At 35.7% G+C, this 21,340-nt stretch overlaps 1 pseudogene; it reads left to right on the top strand.

Moving 5' to 3' along the window:
- Positions 1-21,340, top strand: part of LOC121994817 — a 104,588-nt pseudogene that overhangs the window by 40,987 nt on the left and 42,261 nt on the right.

A 21,340-nucleotide genomic window follows, 5' to 3' on the forward strand; every position in this document is an offset into this window, starting at 1 on the left:
ACTATCAAAAGATAGCTTTCACCAAGGTTTTCCAAAAACATTTTAAAACCATTTTCAAAACCAATATCCCATCATGTTCCTTGGGCTTAATGTACATGACTTGTACATTAGCTTTCCCAATAATGGGAAAACACATACTATGTGTTTTGATGAACTTAAAACTCAAAAGAATGCACTAAATCAACATCTTGAGTTTTTGTTCATCATCCTAACATCTCACTTGTATCTAATACGCACTGAAACACATACAAGTCATTTTATGTGTCTTTGTGAGATGTAAAGTTTGGTTTTGCCCTAATCTAGGGATCATGCATATCTATCTAGGCATTTTGAGTGGAAAACATCCAACAAGGATGTTACTTGTTGATTCCACTTGTTTATAAATGTCATTTGTTTATACCACTTGTTGGTAAAACATTTGTCCTTAATTTTAAGGAAATAAACATAATGCATGATAATGTTATGGCATACATCAAAATGAAATAGCTTTCAAAAGAAAGATTCCTATAACTACATGATGTATGTATGACATGACATGATATTTTTGTATTTTTCATGATAACAGATGAATGCAAAATACAAAACTAAAACATGATGTGTTGACATATAATGGCCAAACAATCATGGCAAAGTTTAGCGTAAATAAAATACCTAGATTACCTATCTAGTTGTCCTTAACCCTTAGCTAAGTTAAAATTAAACCTAGATTGCCCAAAAGTGCTTTAAGAAAATGCCAAAACCTAAATTGACATTTCTAATTCTCTTGATTAATTTATGTCAATTGAAATCAAGTATATTCCTCAAATGTTGGCATATTTCATTTTTCCACAAGAGTAGCAATTTAAATTAAGACTTAGATTTGTCTTAAATTACTAAGAAAATACCAAAGTCCCAACTTGGTATTTCTTATGTTTCCTAAATTGTGGCAATTAAGATTAAAATCAATACTTCTCAAATTTGGCACATTTCACTCTTCCAAAGAGTAAATGTAAATCCTTTTCATTTTCAAAGGTTTATAATAACCTTGAAAATGCTCCTTGAGTGTCAATTTCTTCAAAGTTGGGTTAATTACCCTTCTTCTTAGAGTTGACACTCCCTAACCCATCTATGGGTAGAGAAGATGCTCCTAGGAACCCAAAACCTATTGGTGCTCCTTGGATGCTCTAGGTATTCACTAGGGATAACTTCCCTAGATACCTTCCTAGTGACCTTGTTAGGCTTCTTAGAAGCCTTGGTCACCTTTTCTAGGTCAACCCTAGGGATTGCTTCCCTTGTGACCTTGTTTGTGACTTTCTTAGACTTCTTAGAAGTCTTAGTCACATTTGTTGCAAAAATATTCTTAGAGATGACCTCCCTAGTATTCTTGACTTGACCACTAGACCTAGGGTTTGTTCCATAGCTATATGGAACCCTATGGTAATAGGGCACATTCTTCTTAGCCTTGGGTTTGTATCCCAAACCTCTATGGCCATTGGATGACCTTTGTGCTCCTAGACCTAGGCTATGCTCATTTTGCCCTTTTAGGATATTTTTCATCCTTTTTAGGGTCTTTTCCATTTTATCAAGCCTTGACCTCAAGACTTGATTTTCTACCATTAAATCCTTAGATTTTGGTTTTTCATTAAACCCATGAGCATTTTTATTTCTAGGCCTATAACTAAAACCCTTAGTTTTCTTGCCTAGATTTTCATCTACCTTCCTAACCCTAGGTGTGGTAGTTTTAGCATGAAAAGCTATATATTTTTCCTTAACGCTATCATGCTTCCTATTTTCATGGTAAATAGCATTAAAATGATATAAACTTGAACTATCATACTTTTTACCATTATTCAAGGGGATAGGCTCAATAAAGGTTACCTTTCTTTTTACCTTGGAGGCTCCCCCTTGAGTTGAGTTTCCTCCTTGAGCCTTGACCACCTTCTTCCCCTTAGGACATTGACTTCGGTAATGCCCCTTCTGATTGCAAGAGAAGCACACAATGTGCTCCTTGCTCTTCTTTGTTCCGGGGATGGTCTCCTTGGGCTTCTCCTTGCCCTTTAATGCCACTTGGCCCTTTTTCTTGGCCAATTTAGGGCATTTGCTCTTGTAATGCCCATGTTCCCTACATTTAAAGCATATAATATGATTTTTATTATTATGTGAAATGTTTATACCTTTTTGTGTAGGGATGACACTTTTTCCTTTGGATCCGGAGGTAGAAGCTTCCTCTTGATCCGAAGATGATACTCCTCCATTTGGTTTTGCTTTACTTGTGGAGGTGGAAGCTTCTTCATCCTCTTCTTCTTTTGACCCGGACGTGGAGGCTTCTCCTTCTTCTTGATCCGGTGTCACCAAAAGTTGCTCCCCCTCAATCCTAGAGGTGGAGGCTTCTTCATCTTCATCTTGTATATGGAACAAGGAGTATGCTCCCTCCTTGCCCTTTTCATTGCATTCCTCTGAAGATGAAGCTTCTTGGACTTCTTCTTTGGAAGTTGAGCATCTCTCAACTTCGGAGTCCTCCTCTTGGTCTTGCTCCAATGAGTCGCCCTCTTTGGATTTCTCTTGATTTGGTACAGTGGAGGGTTCTTCATGGAGCTTAGCCAACTTGCTCCAAAGCTCCTTGGCATCTTTGAATTGTCCAATTTCGCATAGAATTGTGCTAGGCAATAAATTAACCAATAGTTTGGTTACCTTGTCATTTGCTTCGCACCTTTAGACTTGCTCTGGGCTCTATTTGCTTTTCTTGAGGACTTTGCCCTTGGAGTTCATTGGAGCTTCGAAACCTTCCATAAGAGCAAACCATTGCTCTATCTCCACCATCAAGAAATTTTCGATCCTTGATCTCCAAAGATCGAAGCTTGTCATTGTGAATGGTGGAGGCACCCGTGTGTCAGATCCAAGTCCATCTTGGAATTGCATCTTGAAGTTGAGTTTCTTGAATTCTTTGACTTTGATGAATTTGCTCCAACTTCTTCACCCTCTAGCTTTGTTTGTTTTGTTTGCCCCTTCCGGCAATGATTCCGGTGAAGAGCGACCTTGCTCTGATACCACTTGTTGGGACCGAAAAGTAGCTAGAGGGGGGGGTGAATAGCTCGTCGCGTGCTTCGTGGTTGGCGTTGCTTGTTTCTTCAAAGATACGCAGCGGAAACACAAGAAACAAACCACACAACGCTAATAAGGTTGGTTTACTTGGTATCCACCTCACAAGAGGTGACTAGTCCAAGGATCCACACCTACTCACGCACCCTCCACTAATAAAACCCTCCTTTTCGGTAACTACCGAAGGCGGAGAAGCCCTACAAGTTCACACTACAAGAAGAAGGGGAAAGGATACAAAATACAAGCACAAAGCTTACAATGAGTACAAGAAAACCCTAACCCTAGCTTTCTTCCTCTTGCAATAGATCCGCCTCTTGACTTGGAAGAACCTCCAAGAACTTCAAGAACTGGCGTGGAGAGCTCTGTGGAGTCGCTGGTGAAGATCTGAGGTCTATCGTGGAAGCAATGTCGAAGGAAATGAACTCCTGCGGCTTAAATCGACGCTAACGGTCGAATCCCGATCGATTGGAATGCTCCCAATCGATCAGGGAGGCTTTGGATCGATCCACGGATTGATCCAGAGCGCCTCTGTGCTATGGAAAAATGCCTGGATCGATCCACGGATCGATCCAACGCTTATCGCGTGAAGCAGCAGCGTCCCAATCGATCCACTGATCGATCCAGAGGCTTTCTGTGCGCTGGTAAACTGCCTGGATCGATCCACTGATCGATCCACTGATCAATCCACTAATCGATCCACTGATTGATCCAGCTCTTGGTTTTTACCCAAAACCAAGTCCCAAGCCTCCCAAACCAACATTCGGTCAACCTTAACCTGTTGGTACATCATGCCTAGCATCTAGTCACTTCCTTGACCTGCTAGGACTCCCTCACCAAGTGTCCGGTCAATCCCTTTGACCCACTTGGACTTTTCTTTGTGCCAAGTATCCGGTCAATCCCTTTGACCTACTTAGACTTTTCTTTGTGCCAAGTATCCGGTCAATCCCTTTGACCTACTTGGACTTTTCTTTGTGCCAAGTATCTGGTCAATTCCTTTGACCTACTTGGACTTTTCTTTATGCCAAGTATCCGGTCAACTTGGACTTTTCTTCATCATGCCTGGCTTCACTCACCAGGACTTCCAATCTGCCTAGCTTCACTCACTAGGACTTCTCTTCTGCCTGGCTTCACTCACCAGGACTTCTCTTTTCGCCTAACATCCCAGTTAGGACTTCCCAGTCAAGTATCCGGTCAATCCTTGACCTACTTGACTCTTCTTCAATCAACCTTGTATTGTCAAAAATCGAAACCCAAACCAAGACTCAAGCTTGGTCAACCAGGTCAACCAGGTCAACCTTGACTTGAGAGATGTTGCACCAACAGCCATCAGTTTGCATGATATTGTTTTATGATTGAACTTGTAGTCGATTTATGACTGTCAGCACTGTCGGGGATTGCTTTGCTAATTATGCTTTCTGATCTCATCGACTATGTTCAACTCATTTTCGATAAATCGTAGTGCTCCAATGGTCGGATTACGACACTTCTTGATCAACGCTCCAGATTGTATCACTTATGATCCATCACCCTCTTTTATCCAAAAAAAAAACGACGATGTAAAGTGTAAAGTGCACCAACAAAACACCCATTGCGTGCTTGCCCATGGGAAGAGAGCACCTTGTGCTTTTTATGTTAACTGCATTAACACAGCAATACATAAAAGGAAGTAAGCTCTCTTGGAAATTTCGGATGTGTGACTATTCCCCATCTTCTTCCTTAATGTTATTTGGGCTTAACTTTAAACAATTAATTTCTCATTTACCCGTAATTGATTTTGAGCAAATTAATAGTCTAGATTCATCTATACAAAACGTAAATTTTGATTTAGAAGACAATTCTAACTTTCATCAATTGATGGTACATCGATTTTTCCTTACAAGATCGTATTGGTCATTTTAAGACCCAATATCCATCAATTATTATATCTCGATGATATTTTTAGCGAGCCAAACTTGAGCCATGTATTGACCATACCAGACCTACTGAGATCGGGTTAGCTCCATATTCTTATTTGAAACTTTACTGTTAAAAGCAATAATATTAAATTAATAACTATTAGTATAAAATTCCTTTTGATAATTATTTTTTTAAAACTAAATCAATTTTTTTATTAAAAATGTCAATTTTCACTATTTGTTTTAGTAGTTCCCTTAAAAAATTTATATTCAAGAGACTATTATTAGAGTTATAAATATTAACCCTTTTACCCGACTGACTATGATTCGAAAGTGATAATTTGATATTTTAGAATTGACGGTTTAATGATTCAAAATATATAGTTCAACAGTTTGGAACCATTGAGTCAATAGTTTCTGATAGATTGACTTTTAAACTTAACCATCTAAAATGATTATGATTTATAGTTCGAAAGAGTCGGTACACGATTTGTCATGGTTCAATATTATTATATTAAAATTTAAAATTTATTTAAAAAATATTTGTACTTATTTAAATTGCCTACGTATCCCCTCAGGGTATAGGAGAATCAAAGCTTAGGTAGTTCTTTTATATTTTTACTCTTTTACATTAGGAATTAGTGTTATTTCTTACTTTCAGTTCCCATTCTTATTGTATTCATTTCTTTGATATTAAAATCTTTGTCTTCATCATCTAAAAGTTGCATTTCATGGATTCTTTTCTCAATTTTGATTTAATCGTTGAGTAATACTTGGGTTTCCAATGAGTCAAGAGATGAAGTCAATCATCGTTCATCTAATATGTTGTCATCATCACTGAACGTCTACTCCATAACAACAGTTGACATTGGACAAACTAATTTTTTTTGTCTATTACAAAAAGGATGGGAGAGCTTTAAGCCTTCTATGGCCACCACTTTAGGATATCGAAATTTTGCTATCTGCTTTATTAAAATCAAAAGAAGTCATAAAATAATTCTCAAGTTCATGTGTAGAACTTGAGAATTCTCATGGACATTTCGTCTATTCTTTTAATAAAAAATTATGCTTTTGTAAGTTTTAAATTATTACTAGTAGTTTGTTGTGTTTCAGAAATATTAGTTTGTATTCTATATTTTACATAATATTGATAATAAATATCATATAAATAAATTTTAACATTATATATAATATTAATTAGACTAGGAGAAGAAAAATCTTTAAATGTAACTAAAATGCCATAATACAAAGTTAACATTTATCAGAAAACTTCTAATTTAAATCTAGGATATAAAATAAATACAATAAAATAAATTTTAGAAATAAAATAAAAATATTTTTCTTATTTAGTTTTCATAACTAAGAAGATAAAGAGTCATTATTAATATATTAATTTAAAACTAATATTATAATAGAAAAATTCTTTAAAACTAAATGAGCAGTGAAATAATAAACATCGAAAAGTTGTTCGGTTGCATCGTTAAATACTTTTAAAATTTCATAAAAACTTCTACAAATATTTCATTGTTATGAAAAAAATATATATTAGTATTAGTATTTTATAAAAAAATGAGTATAATAACTTTTTATATTGAAATAAATCTTGTAATAATTGATATGTTAAATTCCAATGTGCTGGTATATGAAAATTTTTTAGATCTCATTCTATTAGTTTTACAAAATCTACCACATTCTTTCATTTTAGATGGAAAATTAATTTTTTTTTAAATTTTTAATCCATCTTGAACACATAAATTTAAAACATGGTATGCACAACGAATATAAAAAAATAAACTACTAATAATAGGTTGACAAATAAATTTTAGATCTTCTATACATACGGTATTAAAACTAACATTATCTAATGATATTAAAAATATTTTATGAGTTAATTCATATTTTTCTAAAATTAAATATAATAATTGTATAATGTTATGAGCAGTATGTGATTAATCAAAACCCATATAAGCTAACAATCTTTTTTGGATGTTCGAGTTATTGATACAATAACAAGTCACACTCATATACGAATGTGTTTATCAATGATCACTCCAAATATTTGAACATAAAGAAATTTTATTATTTAATTTACTAAATTCATCATTTAAAAAAAATTTCCATCCTTTACTATTTTTGTAATTATACGAGTAAGTATAGTCCAATGAACACATTTAGCACATGGATTAAGAGATTCTTTACAAAAAATATTCAAATATGCATTTAGATCCAAAATTAAAATAAAGAAGTTCTACATAAACAAATTTAGTTAATAATTCTCTTAATTTATTAAGATAATATAAAAATAAATCTGAATCAATACCACCGCTAGTTGAAAAAGATCTAGATAATTATGTTTGAGAACGGTCGAGTCCATATTACATCATGTCTTTCATTTCTATATTTCATTTTTGTAAGATACCTGAAAATATAAATTTTATATTTTCAATAATGACTTAAAATGAATAAATATTTTAAGTAAATGAATTTATTTAGAAAATTAATAACATAAAAATGGATAATTAATCAGAAAATAAGATTATATGAATTTATAGAATTTTATAAAAATTTTGTTGGATTTTAAATTTAACTTTTTATATTTTACGAGGATAAAGGGATAAAATAAAAGTCTATTTTGAAATACCCTATTTAAGTTAGGAGTTAATAGAATCAAAGCTTAAGTTTTTAGTAATTCAAACTCTAAGTTCAATTACCGCCCATCCTCCCCACGTGTGTGACAGCGACAGACATCGCCTTTACGCCAACCCCGGCGTCGCCCCTCCGCCCATGCGACTGACCGACGCAGGTGCCACGTCCGTCTCTGCCGACCGCTAAATCGCCATGAGCTACCACGGAGGAAGAAGAATGTGGTCTTTTTCCCTCTGTCATCGTCGCGCTGGAATCCACTGTTGTCGCCGTCTTACTCGCCGTCGGAGAACAGTCACAGAGGTCTTCCGAGGCTCCCTCCGCGAGCAACCTACGACCTCTGCTGGCTGTTATCGCGTACGATCGCGTGGCAGCCGCTGTGATTTTTCCACAGCAGATCCGTCATCAGCCTACCTCCTCTGCCAGTCGACGCCATCACCGATTCCACCGGCCACCGAGAGTAACCCTGTAGCCTTGTGAACAACGACAGATGCCCATTACCGCACCAGTCTCCTCGTCGACGTTCCGCGGCGTGATCCGACACTGCGACGCCATGCGATGATGATGCTACCGCACACCTCCGCCATTGCCAGTTGCCCTTCTGCTCCCAGTCATCCTACCATCGTTGCGGTTCCATATTGATGAACCGCTAGCACCGTAGCAAAACCTCCATCGCCGACATCGCAGCGATCTACAGTGACAGTGGTAAGAATTAGTTTTAATTAAGTTAGTTAATCAATTAATTTGTATTAATTAATTTAATTACTGATTAATGGGTATGTAAGATTGATTTAGGTTGTAATTAATTTATTAATGGATTAATTGAAATGATAAGCTAGATAATTATTAGGTTGGTTGAAATGACTGATTAATTGAGATTAATGGATGGACTAGATGTTTATTAATTAATTGATTAATTGAGGTTACATGATTAAATTATAATTCAATTGATGGAGGGATTAATATATCAACATAGAAATTAAACAATGGGTTGATAACCAGGATTATTGTTTTACTTAGATTGGCTTCGTATCCGACACTTAGATTCGAGCTTGAGGCAAATTCTTTGGCTAGAAGACAATAAGCACGTTATACGGTTAAGGTGGATAGATCTTGCTTATCTTCTTGATAGCTTTGATTTTAGTGCATGATTGATTACTGTCATGTTTTGATGATTAAGTATATCCTACATCACTCCTGAGTTTGATACCTTATTGTTTATCTTTATATGTTAATCTATTGTGGATAATTATACAATTATGTTTAATATTCATGATGGTGTTTATGGATATGCATGATATTACCATACCATAGTGTAGGATATTGGATATTCTGCTAGACCCCCTTAATAGATGATTTGAGTTTGTGTTTATTGTTAGGATGATCATACCGTAGTATAGGATATCGAGCATTTGGCTAAACCTTTATTTATTATTTCATACTATGGTATAGGATATTGAGTACCCTAATAAACCCTTGTTGTTATTTAAGCCTATAGCTATTGTTCGTGAATTTGTATTATAGTATGGTTATATACTTAAGCTTGTGCCTAGAGGTTACTGATATTATATGTTGTATAGTTGTATACGGGTACGAGGGCATATATGTTAGTGAGATTATACTGACCTATACTTGATGAAAATCACTTCCTAGCAGAAAGGTAGTGTATTCCACTAGGCTTTTCCTTTTGAATCAACCCGTAGGATTACTTGATCTTGATCCCGTTGTTTATTATATCTGAGATGATTACACAAAATTAGTCGAGATATTAATACTAGGTAACTAGTAACTTGGGAACGTGATTGTCTATTGGATGTCTATATATTAGTAGGGTTATATCGTAATATAGGGTACCAAGTATCCTAGTAGATCCTTACTATTTTATATAGGCTTAAGCTTATACATTAGTAGAATTATACTATAATGTAAGATTTCAAGGATCCTACTAGACCCCTTGGTTGTCATACTTTGTTGACCATTGTCTCCTATTCGTGGTTGAGAGAGTCGTCAGCAACTATTGGTATATCCTGTCGATCATTGTCTCCTATTTGTGGTTGAGAGAGTCGTCAGCGATCATTAGTATATCATGTCTCCCATGCGTGGGTGAGAGAGAGAGAGTCATTAGTGACCGTTGATATATACCTGTCTGTCCACGGGACTATCCGTGGTAAAGCATTCTCCCACAGAGAGTGACTAGTTATTTACTCTGTCCGTCCATGAGACTATCCGTGATAGAGCGTTCTCCCGCGGATAGTGACTAGTCATTTACCCTAACTACCCACAGGACCATCCGTAGTAGAGTGTTCTCCTAGAGTCAGTGTTTGTAATATACTTGTTATAAGTCATGTATTTGTTCGTGCAAGTTTGGATGTACTGTATGTACTCTCGATTTGTTGGCTACTCTTGGTTGAGCAGGTTGGTGAAGTGTTATGTTATTGATTATACTTTTGGTTAGCTAGTGATTATATTGCGATAACTACGTTGGTTAGTAAGTATTTTACCTAAGACTATATCATTTGATCTCCTGCTAGTATATTATGCATGCACTATCTTCTTCTACTCACTGAGTAGTTGTACTTACTACCCTTTGCTTTTCCTGACCTTCAGGTTAGCTGATAGAGGAGGTGTTGTGTCGCTCAGAGGTCCTGGCTGCCAGTCTTGCTCGAGTTGGGTTTCCATTGAGTTGCTTTATATTATTGTTCCTGTTGTTTATGGTTACAGTTTCTTTCTGTATTAAATTTTGAGTATGTTCACATGTACATGCATATATACATGCATTATTATTTTGTGACTTGGTGTTGTTATATTACATCGGTATTTTTATGTTGGCTTCAATTGGTTTGATATCGTATTTCCTATATTATCACTAGGGGTACCATACGATTTGGCACACAAGTATACCCTCAGGGCGTGATAGTTTCAATGACCGATAGTTGTTGCCAGCTTAGAATTTATAGTTCGTGTGTCAGAAGATGCTCGGTCTTATCATCGGTGGATTGAATGTTGAGGTCCTCGTGTAGATTCACTATTTCTTTTTCTTTATGAGAACGAGATGATAAACCTCCAAGGCCTCCTTCCATTATAATTGAAAGTTGAAAACGAAAGTGCGTAGAAATGGAGACTTGGAGTCGAAAATGGGTAGAAAATACAAAATTAAGAATGAGAGTAGAGAAAATGTGTGTGAAAATAATGAAATAAACTATCTATTTATAGAGTTTGGATAATAATAGACATTACATCATAACCATTGATCAAAAATGGTCAAATGATTTTAAACTTTGAAAAAATATCATTCCCCCCTCCATGGCTAGGGAATCCCCCATCTTGGCTAAGAAACCAACGGATCCAATAGTCAGAAACCGCTGGGCGATGGTACATATAAAAAAAAAAATTAGAATTGACTGATAGAACTAGTGGTCTGTCGATTTTTAGGAGCTTGGAACTCTGTCGGGCCGATTATGATTCAGCCCGATGACCTGAGTCAACTGGCAATCAGCTCGTTAATTCAATTACGAGCATGATCTGAACCCAAGCTGGGTCCAAGCAAGATCCAAGCTAGGTCTAGGCTAGATCTGGCCCGGGGTCAAGTCTATTTTCAACTTTGCTTTGGTAATTTGTGTTGAAAATTTTAAATTAATATCATTCGTATATTAGATAATCATAGTTATATATTAATATTTTTCTGGTGTAAAATCTTATTTTCTATGACATATACACGTGTCAATTATTAAGGCAATTTAATTTTAAATATTAGAGACAACTTGTTCTTAAGGAAAATCAAGTACTCGCTATGATGGAATGTACTTATAATTTTTTTAAAAAAAATAGATGTCCTATTACCCTTTATATAATTTAGGATGTTTTATTCTTAATTGGTAACTTTTAACCAAGTTACCAATTCGTAAAAATTTCTGTAATTAATATATAATATTAAATTTGAAATAGAGTATAAATATTGTGGTAGATTAAGATTAGTTAACTAATCCTTTTAAAATTTGTTGATTTAAGAAGTTACCAATTAAGATTATTCGCAACCTTCAATATTACGCCGCGACATGAGTAGGGATGATAATTTCATCCGAATCTGATGGAGGATTCGATACTCGACTCGAATGGAGGAGGATATGGAGAGGCTATCAATACCCAATACCTGACCCAAATACTCGATTAAATAATATATATACATATATTAAAGAAAATTTTCTTTTTTTTTTTAAATCAACTTGCTATTTTTGTTGATATTATGATGCGACTATGTAGATGTTTAATCTATTTTTTTAATTATATATATATATACAGTGTTGATATCCTGCGCGTCGCACAGTGCGCGACTGTGCGCGCGCGCAGGATTCAACACTGTATATGAGGTTTTTTTAATTGTTTTTTGTTTTTTTTAATTATTTGTTTATGAATTAAAAAATAATTGAAAAAAATAAAAAATAAAATATTTTTTTAAGAGTTTATTTCTAGGGTTCAGGCTTTGGTTATAGTGTTAAAGTTATTTTTTTTTAGATTTTACCTCTGGGGTTTAGACTTTCCAATTAAGTTATAGTGTTTGGTTTTAAAAAAATAATAAAATAAAATTAATTTAAGCATTTATTGAGTATTGTAATATGTTAAGGGGATATATTAAGGTATTAAAAATTTATATAAGGAAATGTTAAATTTTTTAATTGATTTTTTAAATTTAAAATATTAAAAAAATTAAAAAAAAAAATTGAGCGATCTCCTGCGCGTGCGCACAGTCGCGCACTGTGCGAGCGCGCAGGAGATCAAAACTATATATATATATATATATATATATATATATATATATATATATATATATATATATATAGAGTTTTGATATCCCGCGGGACTTAAGATGTGCGATTGTGCACGACATCGACGCGACATGTCCCAGACCGTGTCCTGATCGGTCCACAGACCGATCAGGATATGTACTGATCGATCTGTGATCAGCTTTTTTTTATTTTTTTGTTTTTTTTAATATTTTAAAATCAATTAAAAAATTAAACATTTCCTTATATAAATTTTTAATACCTTAATATATCCCCTTAACATATTACAATACTCAATAAATGCTTAAATTAATTTTATTTTAATTTTTTTTTTTAAAACCAAACACTATAATCTAATTGGGAAGCCTAAATCCCAGAGGTAAAATCTAAAAAAAAAATAACTTTAATACTACAACCAAAGCCTGAACCCTAAAAATAAACTCTTAAAAAAATATTTTATTTTTTATTTTTTTTCAATTATTTTTTTAATTCATAAATTTAAAAAAATAAAAACAATTGTTATCCTTGCAGCTCCGTGACATAAAGATATGTCAGATAATATATATATATATATATATATATATATATATATATATATATATATATATATATATATATATATATATATATATATATATGATGTTAATTTTAATATAGTTTTGTTGAATAATAATAGTTGAATAGAAAGAAGACAAATTAAAACTATAGAAGATATCCGATTTTTTAATGGGTATGAGTATACCTATCGAGGATCCTATATCCGATGGATACGGAGACAGAGGATATAGAATCCGATCCGAACTCGACCCATTGTCATCCCTAGACATGACTGAAGTTGGAAGAAAATGAACAAAACCAGCAAGTGCCGCAACAGCCAATCTTTTACTGGTTAAAGTAAAGGAGAAGGTGGGTGGGATTTCTTCCCAATTATAAAAAGGATATCGGGACTGAGCTTTTCTCACCATTCCATCTCAACTCCGTCCATTCCCTTTTCTTAATTATGTTATAATACGATGATGATGAGGCCCCATTCCATAGTTACGGTAGAAGTCAAAGTCAAGACGGTTAACGTGCGGATAGCATAGGCCGATCGGGCGAAGTATGCCCCGACTGGGGAAGAAGGCTCCGATCCGCTGCCTCCTTCGACATGGGGAGGAGTCAAATAATCGACGTTCAAATGATCATTGGACGCCGAACGGAGGCGAGAACGAAGTGCAGAAGCCTAGCTGAGTGATTACCCCGTTCGACCAGACAGCAGAACTCGACATTGGTAGAGTTCAACTTTGGCCGAGTGGCTATCCCGCTCGGCCTGGCAGCAGGTCTCGGCAGTGGCAGTGGCAGAGGGGAATTTCGGTCGAGCAGACACGCACAGGAGTAGTAAGGTTCCAGCCGACCGGACGGGACACCAGAGCGGCGAGATCCTGACTGAGCGATCAACCCACTCGGCCTAGCAGTACACTCCCTCTAATATCCAACAACATCATTTTGGGAGTTTGTGCTGCCAACACCAGGCATGGACAGCCAGAAGATCATACGGTGGAAGCTTCCACTATCACTTCAGAGATATGCTTAGCTTGTTAAGGTACTATGTTAGAGACACTTTACTGACAAATTTTTTCAAGGGAAACTTTGAGAAGCATGCTCATCTTGGGAAGCGTGCACACACGCTACCAAAGCTATATATAAAGGGGGTCCAAACATTGGTTGAGGTATGCGATATTCACTGTTTGTGTTATAGTCTTCTTGTTGTTCCGCCTTATACTTCACCACCAGTGACTGACTTGATCGTTGGAGGGCCAACGTCGGGAACCCCTTCCATGCCTCGACACTAACATATTTTGTGTTGCAAGTCCGAGCAGAATCTACATATGGTCAGTGGAAACGTCACATCTCTAACTTTCCATCTCCTCTACTTTCGGATAGGATCACGTTGCGTTTCTTTCCTTTTCGGTTTTGGGTTGTTTGTTTTGCTGACGGATCCTCCGTCGAGCAGCATTGCGTTTCCGGTTAGAGGTAAAGCCCTAATCTTGCACCCACCTCCTGCCACCAAATGGATCTGTTTGCCTGTTGCATGTTGCAGCGGAGATGCTCCAGCTGCGTTTTCTTGTGTAAGATCCGATTTTGAGCCAAATTTCTGGCGAAAATTATGACTTGTCTAAACCGAGCTCTCTTGGTTGTCAAGTTTAATGACACAAAAAATCGATTTTGGTCAAGGTTTATGTATCAGAATCGGGAGATTCTTATAAGGTCTTTTTTTTTCTATCTACTTGAGTTTGAGTTAGATCTGTGAGCTGGCTGTGTTCGTTGCCAGCATCCAGGAAGAAAATGGCGATTTTGACAAAGGAAACCTAGAAATCATTCTCAAACTTGTAGAGGATACACTTTCTGCGGATAATAAAGAGATTATATGGTTGTTCTTCCACGCAGTATACCCTTGACAGAATACTTTCGAAATATTGCCCCCCTGATAATGATATCTGCAATTTTACTTTGCGATGGAACATTTGGACACAGATTTAGCTTCAGAAGTGTAGATTTCTAGCTTTTAGCATATGAAAATAAAAGAAAGTTTTCTCACACCCAGCGTCGTCTCAAGATTCCCCCTAGGTCCTAGGCAAAAATAAATTAAAAAAAATCTTTTAATATATTTTTTTAAAAAAAATTAATTTTTTTTCATTTGAATTTGGGATTGAGAATGACCGGCTTAAAACAAATTGATTTATTTTTTAAAAAATAAAATATTCTTTTTATATAAAATTTAGTTTTCTGACTAATATTTAGATAATTTTTTTAACACTGTTAAATTATTTAATTTTTTTGAGACATTGAACGTAAATAAAATTTTATTAATTTTAATTTTAAATTTTTTTATAAAGTATTTTACTTTACATTGTATGGATAAAAAAAATCTCTGATTCATGTTATTATAAAAGAAGAAAAAGAAAGAGTGAGAAAGATATATTATCAGTGGAGAAAGACGTTCTCTAAAAGTTTCGTTGGCAGAGCATAAACATACAAAGTTATTGATGAAAAAAGAAAAAAGATAGCAGTGAGAAAATATAAATATACAAAATTAATGAGGAGAAAAGAAATAGGCAGCATTAGAGAAAGAATAATTAGAGTTTTTTTTAGAGATATTGAGAAGGAAAGAGTTTATTAGTTTTATAAGATATATAATTAAATAGAATAAAATCTTGGCTAAGTGCAATTATGAGGAAATAAGATTAAATAAAATAAAATCATGATTAATTGTAATTATGAGGAAATAAGGATACGTTTAATGTGTCAATAGGAATAATGAATTAATTAATAAGATGATATTAATGGGTTAGCATGATATTTATTAATGACTCAATTTATTTTTTTAATGTTTTACTTAATTATTTAATCAATGGTCCCCAATAATATTGGGGCCTAGGCATAGGCCTTAATGACCTATGCCTTGAGCCGGGCCTACTCACACCATGTCTTCTGGTGAAACTTATCTTTTATCCTGTAAATCCGTAGAGTTGTAAATGAGGTAAGCCCCTCATGAGCTATTCGAAGCTTGATTCGATAAAAGCTAATTTAAGCTTGCTTAATGAGGCTCGTTAAAATAAACAAATCAAGCTCAAGCTTAACAATACTTAGCTCGTTAGCTCGTAAATATGTTCATTAGTAAGTTCATGAATCAACTTTTAAATAAAAAATAATAGTTTTTCTATAGAATTTATAGATGTTACACTCTACTTATGAAAAATATAGACAAATATATATATTAAATTTATTTATTATAATAAAATTATAAATTTTAATAAAAAATATTATAATTTTTTCTAAATATATAATTTAGTTTTTAATAAATATTTAAATTTATAATTTATATTTATTAAGCTCGTTTAAACTTGATAAAAGTTTGAATAAGCTCATAAGTCATGAATATATTCATCAAATAAAGATCGAGCTCGACTCGATTATAAACGAGTCAAACTCAAACATTCAAGAGTTCGGCTCGGCTTGACTCGATAGCACCTCTACAAATTCAGTTGGACAGATTCTTAATTTTATTTAATTATTTAACATAGAATTATTTTTCTACTACAAATATAAAAAAGCAAGGATATGAGAACGTCTAGCAAAGACCTGTCCACTTCATTATTTGTATTTGTTATATTGTTAAGTTATTTTTCCCAAGCTTTTGCTGTGTTGGAGATCTAAACTATTTCTTGATTATGTGCCTGCCAACTCACATTCTAGTATTTATTTATTTATTTATTTTGTTTAAATCCTCTTGTATAGATTTAACCTTTCAAATCTTTTTTCACTGTCATGGGCATGGATCTAGGTTATTAGTTTGTTAATTCTTGTACTTGGAAACTAGTTTTGTTTCTGGGGTCGTGAAAAAGTTGTTGAAAGGAAGAAAAAAAAATTGAGTTTACTTATGGTAAAATGTAAATTAAGTTTATTTGAAGGTAAAATGTAATTTTTCTTTTTACTGAGAAAGTGAAAAATTTCTCTTGCATTTGTTTTTTTAATGCTTCCTGTTGTTCTAACAAATAGATCTCTATGTTTTTAGAGGCTCTTTGAAGCTTGAAAGAAATCATCAACAAAAATGCATCAACCCAGCTTGACCCGTGCTCTCAGTGTTAGGGAGCGCATTGGTGACCTCCCTTTCTTCCCATCCCAATGAACTGGTGGCACTTTTCTCAAAGTATATATATAACCATCTCAGATCTATTCTTTTGTTCCATAAAAATATCGAGAGAAGTCTTTCTTTCTTCTGGATGGTTGGATATCTGCATGTTTACTTGCATTGCCAAAACGATGTAATACTCAAAGAGCAACCAACCATCTATTCAGCTTATGATTTACTGTTTCATGGTTTATCAACATGAAAATAGAATGATCTACCCACTGCACATGCCTTCTTTAAAAATACTTATAGATCATCGCCTATCACACTTTACCTTACAACCGTTGTATTCTAAAATTGTCTAAGATATAATGGTCATATTGCAATTCTATTACCCTTATCTTGAGAAACCATGAGTTAATGAGTTGGACACATCTTTGGGATTTTGGATTTTTGATTCTCATTCAAATCTTTAGCCTTGTTCTTGTTGTTTCAATTGTTAATGGTCCATTTTTGATAACTTGCATCTGATTACTTTCATCTCTCAGGTTTATTCGCCAGGGCAAGGGTACGCTCCAACCCCACGAGTTGTTGGCTGAGTATGGAGCTACCTTTTATGAAGACAATAAGGAAAAACTGAAGGATGGAACCTTTGAGGATGTTATCAAGGCAGCACAGGTATACATTGGATAATACTGTTTCTAGGATCGTCATGTTTTAATCTTTTCATTTTCTCATTGGATCATCTTGTCATCTGATACGGTGCATAAAGATAGGACCCGATAAAGGGGGCGTGACAGTCAGGAATCAAGGGGACGTGACAGTCAAGAGTCAATGAGACGTGACAGTTAGGAATCAAGGGGACGTGGTAGTGAGTCAAGAGGGCCGCGACCCAGCTAACGTTGGGTCTGGAGTCCCAGGCCAGAAATTAAGATAGGTTACTTGGGCAAGAGGCCCAGGTCAAGAGTTGAGGATGAATGCTCGGTCCGGATATCCAGGTCAGGGGCTCAAAAAGACTGTTCGAGTAAGAGATCCAGGTCAGGGGCTCAAAAAGACTGTTTGAGTAAGAGATCCAGGCCAAGGGCTCAAAAAGGTTGTTCGAGTAAGAGATCCAGGTTGGGAGTGCGAATGGGTGTGCTGGTCGAGGTGCTCTGGTCAAAAAGTCGGGAAAATAACATTAAGAATAAGGAAGAAGGGGAAGGAACCAGTCCAGTCAGTATTTATAGAACAAGGCTTCCAGGACAAGCTATGCAGGTCAGGATTTACAGAACAAGACTTACCAGCCAGGCTATGCGGGTCAGTATTTATAGAACGAGGCTTCCAGGACAAGCTATGTAGGTCAGGATTTATAGAACAGGGCTTACCAGCCAGGCTATGCGGGTCAGTATTTATAGAACGAAGCTTCCAGGACAGGCTATGCAGGTCAGGATTTATAGAACAGGATTTACCAGCCAGGCTATACGAGTCAGTATTTATAGAACGAATCTTCTAGGACGAGCTATGCATGTCAGGATTCACAGACCAGGGCTTACAAGTCATGATATGCTAGTTTGGATAGATCGGTCAGCCAGAGCTTCTCCCTTTAAGTCGGTAGGTCACTACACGATAATTAAGCCAGAGAATCGCAACCACCTGTAAGGGAATAACCGCCAGGTGTCAGGGTATATTTCAATCGTCGGTGACTCATTACCAGAAGAACTTTCCTGTAACCTATGATAGGATGCCACGTGGTACTTACCCCCATACAGGGTCTGACACCCGACATTCCTTGACATTTGCCAGAAAACATAAATACGCACTACCATATAAAAAGGGGGTCCTCTCCCTTACGCAGGTATGCTTTCTCACCTTTTTGCATCTGTCTTTTACTTTATGCGATTGTACCAATCTTCTGAGGAAAAAGTACTTGACTTGAGCATCGGAGGGCTTGCTCCAGGGACTTTTTCCTTAGTTCTTGGTCCCTAACGTGGAGGGTGCTTGTCTAAGTGTGCGCAGGGAACTCCCGTCTCTGGACCCCTGTCATCACTCCTTGTCATCAGCCCGTGGACTTGCCCGTACAATACTGTACTCGTGGAAAGTCTCTGTCTCCTTCCGTCAACGCAAGCGATAGCACAGCCGACTTCCATCTGACTCAGATTCCGGACAGGATCAATTTGGTGTCATATGTGGGAACATATCTTACCTGTTCTAGAACGTGAAGATGGACGAAACTTGCAAAATCAATGTGACCATGCCCGTTAGAGAATACGAGCTATTCAGGGATGCCAAAAGGTGTACAGCCTCGGCAAAACAAACCACTGTTTCCCGATCACATAAAATACCTGAAGTTTCCAAGGATCCAACGAATATTTCTGATTGAGGATCTAAAAGAAAGCAGCCTGAGGAATTTCCCTCGGCCTTTTATCGGGAACCCGGTCTGGGTTTCTATCAGCGAAACCCCTAGGGCTACAATCAAAAGAAGGAGCAACCATAAGCTTCCATAGCAGAGAGTTCCCCACCTAGGGACTATAAGAAGGGAAAAGCCATTATCCTCCGGAAGGAGCCCAGGATAGAACTTGAAGAACAAGTGCCCTTTTCCCTACGAGTACTAGAAGAGAAGTTACCTAAAGGGTATAAGCCCCCCGGCGATTGGGGAGTATGACGGTAGCAAGGATCCTGAGGATCATCTTCGCAAATTCAGGAACGCGACATTGTTGCATCAATATAGTGATGCTGTCAAGTGTCGAGTATTCCTGAATACTTTATCTGGATCGACACAAAAATGGTTCGATGGATTGCCACACGGGTCCATCACTTGTTTTCAGGACTGCAAAACCACTTTCCTGCGTCATTTCGCTAGCAGCAGGAAATATCAAAAAACTGACCACTGCCTCTTCGCCCTCAAGCAGGGACCTGTCGAACCTCTGAGGAGTTATATCAAGCGCTTCAATCAAGTGGCCCAGGATGTTCCCTCTGTTGGAGTGTATACTGAAAGCCTAAGCTTTTGTAAACATTTATGTTAAATAAAGAATCACATTTGGTCAATTTATCTACATTTGTTTGTAGTTGTTCAATTAATTTATATTGTAGATAACATAGTATGTGGTGTCACATATAGAAGATGATGTTATCAGTACCTTATAAATTATAAACAGTAGCTCACGACCAAAATGGAAAGGAACAAACCATTGGAAGGTCGTAGTGTAATTAGGAATTAGTTTATCTTGACTATATAATTACACTAGTACACTTAGAGTGTATTGAGTAGGACCATTTGAGGTTGTTTCTTTTATACTGACTTTATAAAGGAACAAATACCTCGGTTATTATGGAAGTGTGTGCTCTTAATCCTAATATAATAACAAGCACATATATTTGACATTTATTTCTTTAATTTACCAATGGGTGAGATTTAGTTCGATGAATCAATAAACTCGATAAGTTGGGAAATGATATCACTTATAGTGTGTGTTGTTGATTATAGAAGGAAATTGTGTCCTAGAGATACTAGGTTGATAATGTCCCCAAGAGGAGCTCATAAGGATTGTCATGTCAAACCCTGCAGGTGGACTTAGTCTGACATAACGATAAGGTTGAGTGGTACTACTCTTGGACTAAAATATTAATTAAATGAGTTGTCAGTAACTCACTTAATTAGTGGACATTCGATATCTTAAACACAGGGAGACTAACACACTCATAATAAGAAGGAACCCAAAATGTAATTTGGGATTGGTGCGGTAGTTCAATAATAGTTCTCTAGTGGAATGAATTATTATTGATAAAATTAAGTTGTGTGTTCGGGGCGAACACAGGATGCTTAATTTTATCGGGAGACCAAAACCAATTCCTCCTCTCGGTCCCTATCGTAGCCTCTTATTTATAGAGTACTATACCCACCTATACCCACCTAAAAGGGGCCGGCCAAGCTAGCTTGGAATCAAGCTAGGGCCGGCCTAAGCATGGTTTAGGGTGGCCGGCCCTAGCTTGAACCCAAGCTAGAGAGGGCCGGCCATAATTAAATTTAAAAGGATTTTTAATTTTAATTTTTATTATGTGGAAGATATAATTTATTAAAGAGAATTAAAATTAAAATATCTATCTTAAAAGGATCTACAAAAGATTAAAGAAAGAGATTAGATTTCTTTCCTTATTTGTAGATTGGAAAGATATTTTATTTTTTCTCTTTAAAAATTATTCACATGTTGAAAAATTAAAATTATAGAAATTTCTTTTTATCAACCATGAAGGGATTATAAAGGGAAATTTTATTTTTTAAAATTTCCAAAGACAAATAAGGAAGTTTTAATTGTTGATTGAAACTCTCCTAATTTTTCTATTTGAGGCGGCCG

Source organism: Zingiber officinale, chromosome 6A (assembly GCF_018446385.1).
Source record: "Zingiber officinale cultivar Zhangliang chromosome 6A, Zo_v1.1, whole genome shotgun sequence".
NCBI classification, from domain to species: domain Eukaryota; kingdom Viridiplantae; phylum Streptophyta; class Magnoliopsida; order Zingiberales; family Zingiberaceae; genus Zingiber; species Zingiber officinale.